Source organism: Psammomys obesus, unplaced genomic scaffold (assembly GCF_907164565.1).
Source record: "Psammomys obesus unplaced genomic scaffold, mPsaObe1.curated_primary_1811, whole genome shotgun sequence".
Classification (NCBI taxonomy): Eukaryota; Metazoa; Chordata; class Mammalia; order Rodentia; family Muridae; genus Psammomys; species Psammomys obesus.
The window spans coordinates 1,751,488-1,761,473 of NW_026596034.1; positions in this window are offsets into that span (position 1 = coordinate 1,751,488).

Below are 9,986 nucleotides of genomic sequence, written 5' to 3' on the forward strand. Positions count from 1 at the left end.
CTAGCACTTAGGAAGCTGAGACAGGAGAATAAGCAGTGTGAGTCTAAGTGCCCACCAACACACTGGGTAAACAAACTGTCCTAGACCATCTCGGGAGTGAAAAGCTAGAGGAGTCTCAGACTCAAGCCCATGTACTTCCTGAAACTGTTTGAAAGTTAGAAGACATAGGGTGCATGAGTAGCAGGTTAGCAGTTTGCCACCAAGCCTGCGGCCTGGGTACAAACTCCTGGAACTCACGATAAACAGAAAACCGACTCCCGTCCTCTGACCTCCAGATTTGCCCACACACATCCACACAAAAAAATAGTTTTTTGTTTTTAATTTTGTTTTGTTTTTTGTTTTTTAATGATTACAAAGCCAGGCGGTGATGGCACATGCCTTTGATCCCAGCACTGGGGAGGCAGAGACAGGTGGATCTCCGTGAGTTCATGGCCAGCCTGGTGTATAGAGTGAGTTCCGGGACAGCCAGGGCTAAAACAGAGAAACTCTATTTAAAAAAACAAAAAATTACAAAGAAGATACATGGAGGCTGAAGAGATGGCTCAATAGTTAAGAGCATGGGCTGCTCTTGCAGAAGACCTGGGTTCAGTTCCCAGAACTCACAAGTGTCTGTAAAATCCAGTTCTAGGGGATCTGACACCCTCTTCTGGCCATCTTAGGCACTGGACTCCCACAAGGTGCAGACAAAACAGCATACACACTAAATAATTAAGTTAACTAATGTAAAAGATGAGAAGGGTGTGAAGAAGACACACAGTCTGTAATCCCAGCTTTAGAAAGGCAGGGACAGAAGGTGGAGACAGAAAGACGGAGGCTAGCCTGGGTTACAAAAATAAACTAAAAAGCAAAAAACAAACACAAAAACATGGATTTTGTGTAGTCTTCACAAAACAAGGTTAAGTGGATAAAACAATGTATTTCAAAGTCTGGTCCACCTGGGGTGGAGCTCAGCCCGTGGTTGAGGCCCTGGGTGTTGCCGTACCCGACAGGAGCAGCAGGAGCAGGGACTGGACACACTCGGTGCCTGGAACTCCCAACCACAGCATCACAGGGTGTCGGGCCAGTGTGAGGAGCCTGTGAAGGCCTGGTGCCCTCCCAGACAACCCAGCTACAGCAGAGGCTGAGCAGGGCAGCCCTAAGGTCTCGGCCAGCCCGGTTGGGTTGAGTAGTCAGGCCTTTGGCTCAGAGAAAGAAAGGCACAGGGTGTGGGGGCACTTGAGAAAAAGAAAGAGAAGAGGCTTCGGAAGGAGCAGAAAAGCAAATCCAGCTGAGAACGCGGCTCCGTGGTGGTGAGGCTGCCTACCTCTCCAACGCTCCAGAGCCTGGCTTCAGTCCTCAGCACCAAATAAACCAGGTGCAGGCCAGTATCCTTGGGACCCCAGCGCTTGGGTGCTGAAGGCAGGAGGATCAGAAGATCAAAGTCACCCTTGACTTCCTAACAAGTTGAGGCCAATCTAGGCCTGAACTAGATAGATGAGACCCTGTGTCAAAGATAAAATGAAATGAAGATAAATGCCAGTTCCCAAAGAAACCCTGGACAAGGCTCATTCAATACCTGTAGCTGCTTCCTGCCTTTCTCATCCTCACCCCTACCCTAACCCTTTCCAGCCCAGACCGCCCAGGCTGCGTGTCTCTCCCAGCCCTTCTTTCTTATGAGAACCAACCTTTCCGCCACATGCCCTTTTGGCTCTTGGCTTTCTCTTGGCCTCTTGGTCTTAGGCTCCTCTCTTGGCTTGTTTGCCCTCTCTCTCTCTCTCTCTTTCTCTTCTTTTGCTCTCTCTCTCCTCTCATGGCCTGGTTCAGTCTGGATGCTTCTAGATGCCTCTGGCTGTTCTCTCATATCTACAAGAAAACCTCCTCAACCATACCTAAGAGCAGTCGTGTCCTCATTTTTATTCGGCAAACAAATAAATAAATTCTTAAACACTGTCTTAAACACAGTATGGCTTTGTTGGTCGTCACCTGGTGGGTGGGTGGGTGGGTGGCATGCTGCTCGCCACTCCACCCCAACCTCCGGAGACATTTTTGGTTGTCATAGTAGAGGATCAAGTTGCAGTTGGTATTGAGTTAATTAAATCCAGAGACAATGTCCAATATTTCAAGATGGGGCAAGTGGTTGACTCAGCCACACAGGCCCTGCCTAGACCCCCCAGTGAGGGACTGGGGTATGGCTTAGAGGTTAACTACTGCCTAGCATGTGTGAGGCCCTGGGTCCATCCCAGTGCGTGTGTGAGGGTTGGGAGCTAAAATCCACAGGGCACTGACCCGAGAGCGATAGACTGAAGAAATGCTCCAAAGGCTATATAAGCACTTGCTCTTTCAGAAGTGAGCTTTCCAGCACTCAGAGCAGAAAGCCCACCTGTAACTTTATTCCCAGTGGGTCTAGCGCTTCCTCTACTCTCCAAAGGCAACCCACACACACACATAGGTCCACATACATACAAAAACAAACAAAATTAAACTTGGGTATAGCAGCAAGTATTTGTTGTTGTTGTTGTTGTTTTGTTTTTGAGACAGGGTTTCTCTGTGTGGCCTCCGCTGTCCTGGACTTGCTTTATAGACTAGGCTGGCCTGAAACTCACAGAGATCCGACTGCCTCTGCCTCCCAAGTGCTGGGATTAGAGGTGTACATGATCCAGTCTGGTGAACCTGAACCAGGTGCTTTTAATCTCAGCACTTGAAATAAAAGGCAGGTGGATCTCCATGAGTTCTGGGATGGCCAGGAGCATATAGTAAGATCCTGTCTCAAAAATACAAAACAAACTAGGCAGTGGTGGCAAGTGCCTTTAATCCCAGCACTCAGGAGGCAGAGGCAGGCAGATCTCTGTGAGTTCGAGCCCAGTCTAGTCTACAGAGCAAATTCCAGGCCAGCCAGAGCTACACAGAGAAACCCTGTCTCGAGGAAGAGAAGGAAGAATTCCAAGAAAAAAAGAAAAGAAGCAGAAGTATACTGTGGCTGCCTGTCATCCTGGCACTTGGGAGGCTGTGACAGGAAGATCCCAAACTGGAGATCACTCTGTGAAAGAAAGAAAGAAAAAAAGAAAGAAAGAAAGAAAGAAAGAAAGAAAGAAAGAAAGAAAGAAAGAAAGGAAGAAAGGAAGAAAGAGAAAGAGAGAAAGGAAGAAAGAAACAGCAGTGAATCATAAGCCAAAAAACCTAGTGTGGTGAGAGGAACGTGCCTCGGGGCAGCCTGGGTGTAGGATCCACTTTTCCCAGGCTTGGAGTCTTGGGGCATGTGGGGTTATGGGAGCTCAAGCCTGTCTGCCTGGCCTGACCAGAAACTCAAGCCTGAGTTTGGGATCTAAGGCTACAGGGTGGATCTCGGCTAATGCCTCTCCAGGCTCAACTGCAGGCTGCCCTAGCTAGGACTGAAACACAAGGGAGGACAAGGTGTGTACTCTCCACCGCCCAGGGGTGTCCATAGGCTGGAGAGAGAGAGAGAGAAGTCCCACCCCAGAGATGGACTTTGCCCCTGCAAGGCGGAAAAATATCAACAAAATATCGACTTTCTTTTTCTTTCTTTCTTTCTTTCTTTCTTTCTTTCTTTCTTTCTTTCTTTCTTTCTTTCTTTCCTTCCTTCCTTCCTTCCTTCCTTCCTTCCTTCCTTCCTTCCTTCCTTCTTCTTCCTCTTCTTCTTTCCTTTCTTTTTCTTTTTTTTTGTTGTTGTTGTTTGATTTGTTTTTTTGCTTTTATTTTTTGGGTTTTTTTTGTTTTTTTTTTTTTCAAAACAGGGTTTCTCTGTGTAGCCCTGGCTGTCCTGGAACTCCCTCTGTAGACCACTCTGGCCTCAAGCTCAGAAATCCACCTGCTTCTGCCTCCAACTGCTGGGATTGAATGTGTGTGCCATCGCTGGGCATCAAGATTTTAGACTAGAGCAGCTACACGTGGCGGTGCTCACCTGTGACCCCAGCACTCAGGAGGCAGAGGCAGGCGGATCTCTATGAGTTCAAAGCCAACTTGGTCTACAAAGTGAGTCCAGGACAGCCAAGGTTACACAGAGGAACCCTGTCTTGAGAAAAGAAAGATTTTATACTGTAGCCCAGGCTGGCCTTCAGAGTCCATCCTCTTGCCTTGGTGCTGGATTTACAGGTACAGTACCACAGAGGTCATGTGACAAGCACAGAGCACAGGTAACTGGGCGCAGTGGTGCAAGGCTATAATCCCAGAATTTGGAAAGTAGAAGCAGGAAGATCAGGAACTCATTCTTCTTGGCATCATTGTATTTGAAGGCCAGCTTGGGCTACATGAAAACCTGACTACCCCACCTAAAACGAGACAAAACAACAACAAAAGTCAGGCATGGTAGCTTACCTGTAATTCTCCTAGGAATGCAGAAGTAAGGGATTACTGTAGATTCCAGACCAGGCAGACCCCATCTCAAAAAAATAAACCAAGGGCCAAGTGTGGTGGCACATGCTTTTAATCTCAGCACTTGGAAGGTAGAGGCAGGTGATGAGTTCCAGGACTGGTTGGGCTACAGAGTGAGTTCCAGGACAGCCAGGGCCATATAGACAGAATCCTGTCTCAAAACAAAACAAAACAAAACAAAAATCAAAACAAACAAGCAAAAAACAAAACAAGGGATGGAGAAATGGTTTGGCAGGTTTAGGGGCTGGTTCAGTGGTCAAGAATGCTGCCTGCTCTTCTAGAGGACCCTGGTTCAATTCCCAGCACCCACATGGCAGCTCACTAACTGTCTGTAACTCCAGTTTCAGAGGATTCAACACCTTCACACAAATATACAGGCAGGCAGAACACCAATGCCCATGGATTAAAAATAAGAAAAAATAAATGATTAAGGGTTGGGGTTTTAGCTCAGCGGTAGAGTGCTTGCCCAGCAAGCACAGGCCCTGGGTTTGCTCCTCAGCTCTGAAAATCAATCAGTCAATAGATGGTTTTGTTGCTGTTGCAGAGGATCTGCGTTCAGTTCTGGCACTGGCACTGTTGCTACCAATCCGCTGTTAACTCCAGTTTCAGTGACTCCCCTCCTCTTTGGGGCACTGCATGCACACGGTGCATATACATGCAGGCAAAACACCCACACATATAAAAATAAAGTAGGCCAGGGGCGGTGCACGCCTGTGTTCTCAGCACTCAGGGTAGCAGAGGCAGGTGGATCTCTGTGAGTTCCTGGCCAGCCTGGTCTAAAGAGTGAGTTCCAGGACAGCCAAGGCTGTTACACAGAGAAACCCAGAAATCTTTAAAACAAACTAACAAAATCTCTGCCATCATTCTAGGTTTTCTTGTTAGAAGGAAAGGGAGAGAGGCTCTATTCTCTAGGTCTGTCAGAAAGAGACCACCATTGCAATTAGTGTCTGGAGAAGGCAAGGCTGGCTCCTCATTTGAAGGGCACACCACTCACGAGCACAAAGGACAAACACACAGAGACAGCAAGTGTGCTTGGTTTTTACTCCAACGCCAGTGTGACTGTGAGGTCTGAAGAAAAACCCCGAGTGCCCCCAAAGGGTAGGCCTGCTGGACTATGGGACCGCTCTTGGATACTTTCAGCATCCCTCAGGAACCTATGAAAGGGTTTCTGTCTGCAGGAAGGAGCCGCTTCCCTGTCTCACTTTCCCCTGCCAAATCCAGCCTGTCTCCCTGTTGACTGCAACTATGGTGCATGTCAAAGCCGCCGCTCGCCTCCAGACTTCCCAGTCCCTGTTCACATGTACTCCTTCTGCCCCTCAAAGCTCACACCAGCATCCTGGTCCTCCTCACCTCCTCCTCCATCCCAAAACCCAGGCTGCTCCAGTTCACAGGCATGCCCACCTGAAGCTACTTAACCTCCTTCTAACCCACATGGTTTTTCTATGGACCGTTTTTTCTCCTCTGGCCATGTCCAGTTTGCTCTGGACTGCTCCATATGCCACTGGATGCTCTCTTGCTCTTACCCACAACAAAAACCTCCCTCCCCCAATCCCCCATCATGGAGCAGCCATCTCGGTGGTTTTCTTTGTGGTCTTGCTTACACTTACTGTGCCGTCTCCCCATTGGCTGAAGCGCAAGCTCACAGTTTCTCATGACTGGCTAGCTTTAAAATGGTGAGCCGAAAAAGTTAAATCTAGAAGGAGCGGGCGGGCATTTCCATCACTTCTGAGAACCAGACCTTTGGTAAACAAAAGTTTTACTAGTGTGGAGATTAAAATATTTGCAAAGGTATTACAAGATGGATGATAAAAACATTCGAATTCCTTATCTTAAAAGTTTTGCTAAGGGCTGGAGAGATGGCTCAGTGGTTAAGAGTACTATCTGCTCTTCCAAAGGACCCAGGTTCAATTCCCAACACCCACATGGCAGTTCACAACTATCTGTACCACCAATTCCAAGAGATCTGACATCTTCATACTAATGCATGTAAAATGAAATTAAATAAATTATTAAAAAAAAAAAGTTTTGCTAAACCAGGCAGTGGTGGCGCAAGCCGTTAATGCCAGCCCTTGGGAGACAGAGGCAGGCAGATCTGAGTTCGAGACCAGCCTGGTCTAAAGAACGGGTTTCAGGACAGCCAGCATTACATAAAGAAACCTGTCTTGCAGGGGGTGGGAGGAGAAGAAGGTTTTACAGTATTTGCAAAAGAGACTTATATTTAATATTTTTTACAGGTTCTATGTGGGGGAAGAATAACTCAGATTTCTTTGACCAATTTGGTCGAAATTGAAGGGCCTGTTTAGATAAACCTTACTTCTGAGCCTTTCCAAAGCCCTTCAGTAAGAACAAAGAGCTCTGAATGCCAAGAGTGTTCTACTCTGGGTCAGTCTTTTAAGTCCCCCATATAAGTGGGAAACAAGGTGTCAGGCCGACAAGATGACTCAGTGGATAAAAGCACTTGCCACAAAAGCCTGAAGGCCCAAGTTCAGTCCCTGGAACTCACATTAGAGGCAGAAGGTATGAGAGAGAATTCCTAGAAAGAAGTGTCTGCCTAGGTGACCAACTGATAAAACCTTCTGTGTCTGCGCAGGGTCTGAAATACTGAAGGACCTAATTACAATTTATCTTGGCATTTTGGGTGATTTGTAGCCTACCAAACAGCTATTTCTTATGCACCTGTGTGTCAGCCCTCATCTGAACAGAGAAAAACCTTTAGAATATATAAATTGAACAGAAGCCTGTTCTGCACCCACTACTGTGTCGCCAGCCAGCAGCTGAGACCTGTGCTGTCGGTTACCGAGTGTAACTGCCTATTTATTGTTCCCACCAACTGGCTTTGTTTCTGTTTGTTTGTTTGTTTGTTTTTGTTTTGTTTTGTTTTGTTTTTCAAGACAGGGAATCTGTGTGGACCTGGCTATCCTGGACTCATTTTGTAGACCAGGCTGGCCTGGAACTCATGAAGATCTGCCTGCCTCTGCCTCCCAAGTGCTGGAATTAAAGGTATATGTCACTGCTGTCCAGCTAACCAATGTTTTGTGTGTGTGTGTGTGTGTGTGGGTTCTTTTTGTATTTTCTAGCATATATAATTTATTTTAAAGATTTTATTTTATTATTTATACAGTGTTCTGCCTGCATGTACACCTGCACACCAGAAGAGGGCACCAGATCTCATTATAGATGGTTGTGAGACACCATGTGGTGTCAGGACCTTTGGAAAAGCAGCCAGTGCACTTAGCCTCTGAGCCATCTCAGGCCCTATTTTAATTTTTAAAATACAGTATTGTATTTTATTGTGTATTGCTGTTTTGCCTGTATGTATGTCTGTGTGAGGGTGTCAGAAGCTCTGGAGCTGGAGTTACAAACAGTTGTGAGCTGCCATGTGGGTTCATGGGAATTGAACCCAGGTCCTCTGGAAGAACAACTAGTGTTCTAGCCACTGAGCCACATCTCCAGTCCCACCATGAATTTATTTTTAAAGTGCTTTGATTTTTAACTTTCTTGGTTCTGGTGCTATAAAAACTCCACAAAGTTACTTCCATGCTGAAACATTGTATTTGGGGAGGCATAAATGTATGTCTCTGCTCCCTGGTCACTCAGATTTGGCTTCAGAATAAAGCTGTCTCTTATTCCTTTGAGGTAAGAGCGGTGCTTTTTGTTTGGTGGTTTATTGGTTTTTGTTTTGTTTGTGTGTGCATAGACAAAGGAGAGAGCTGACTCCACAGAATTGCCTTCTGACCTCCACAGTGAGCACAACAGCACGTGCTCACCTCTCTCATGTCCTCACTCCCAGTAACACTTTTTTAGAAAGGGCCTCACTATGTATCTCTGGCTGTCCTACACCTCACTGTGCAGGCAGTCTAGCGCCTGTGATCACCTGCTCCGGCGTCCTGGATCAAAGGTGTGCGCCACCACACCTAGCAATATACATTTTTTTAAAGAAGTGTCACTCGCCTTTGAAAACTGAAGAGTGGGAACAAAGGCCTTGCTCGGCATGCTTCTCCTTAGCCCCTCCCACAAAATGCTTTGCTCCGAAAGCTTCGTAGAGCCAAAGTGAGAAAAGTGAAAAGCCCAGGCTGAGGTAGGGCGCTGTTCAGTGGTGGTGGTGGTGGCCCACACCTTCAGCCCCCACCATTCAGGAGGCAGAGGCAGGTGGAGCTCTGTGAGTTGGAGGCCAGCCTGGTCTGCAAAGTAAGTCCAGGACAGCCAAAGCTCCACAGAAAAACCCTGTCTGTAAAAACAAAACAAAACAAACAAAGACAAAAGAAGGGGATGGTATGTGCTTACACCTGTAATCCCTACTTTAGGAAGCAGAGGCGAGGCAGTAAGAGCTCTGGCTGCTCTCCTGAAGGACAGGGCTTTATCTAGCACCTACAGGGCAGGTCAAGCCATTTGCATCTGTACCTCCAGTTCCATGGGGCATCTGACAACATTTTTTTCTCCCTGAGGACACCAGGCATGGAAGTGATGCACAGACATACATTCAAAAAACATCCCTACGCACAGAAGAACATTAAAATTATAAAACAAAGACAAGCACTACACAGAGAGTTCCAGGTAAGCCAGCACTAACATAAAATAAAAATATTCATCTATAAACTAATACCTAATCTTAAAGACAATATCTAAAATAAAATAGATATAAAATCTAAAACCTGAAAGGAAAGAGGGGTGGGGTGGAATGCTCCTGGTACTGTCGTTGTACTCCTCTTTCTGCTGTATTACTGTCCCAAGAAGTGTGCTACACAAACTGTTATTTCTGGTGGAAAGAAGTGAGAAAGAGAGAAGGAGAGAGAGAGAGGTACAGTAAAGAAAATTCCAGAAGCTGTCTGAAAGGCCAGTCTTCAGAAAAGTTCCCAGTACCTTGGGACTCAGGCTACCTAGTGACTCTGGTGCCCCTCCCGGAACTTGGCCCTGGAGGTTAAGAGTCCCTGAAGTCCCATCCTGCCCCACCCTTGTTAGAGAGCTGCAGCTCCATAGGGACTGGCTGTATTTGCAAGCTCACGACAGTTTCTGGGTACCAAGTGACAAGGTTCATGAGGGAAGGTGGCCAAGAGCCTTCAGGTGACCTGAGGCCAGAAGGGAACAGACCTCACCCAAGTGATGTACACAGTCTCTGAGGTCTAATAGGCCAAACAAATGAATTTGGGAGCTGCAGGCCAAGCCTGGGTTGCTCCTAGACACCATCCGTAAGGAGAGGTTCAGCGGCCTCTCTCTATCCTTCCCTTTTGTTTTTGAGGCTGGGTCTAACGTCGCCCAGGCTGACCTGGGCTATTTGTAGAACATGATCTTGAAGTCTTGAACCTCCTGCCTACACCTCCCAAGTACTGGGGTGCCAGGCTTTCCTAAACACACATTTTCAGGCTTTTCTTTCTTTAAAGATTAACTTATTTTTATCTTATGTGCATAGGTGTTTTGCCTATAAGTATGTCTATGATGTGTCTGGTGCCTATGGAGAACAGAAAGGGGCACTGGATCCCCTGGATCTGGAGTTAAGACAATTGTTAGCCACCATGTAGGTGCTAGGAATCAAACCTGGGTTCTTTGGAAGAGCAGTCAGTTCTTATCTATCTATCTATCTATCTATCTATCTATCTATCTATCTATCTATCTATCTATCT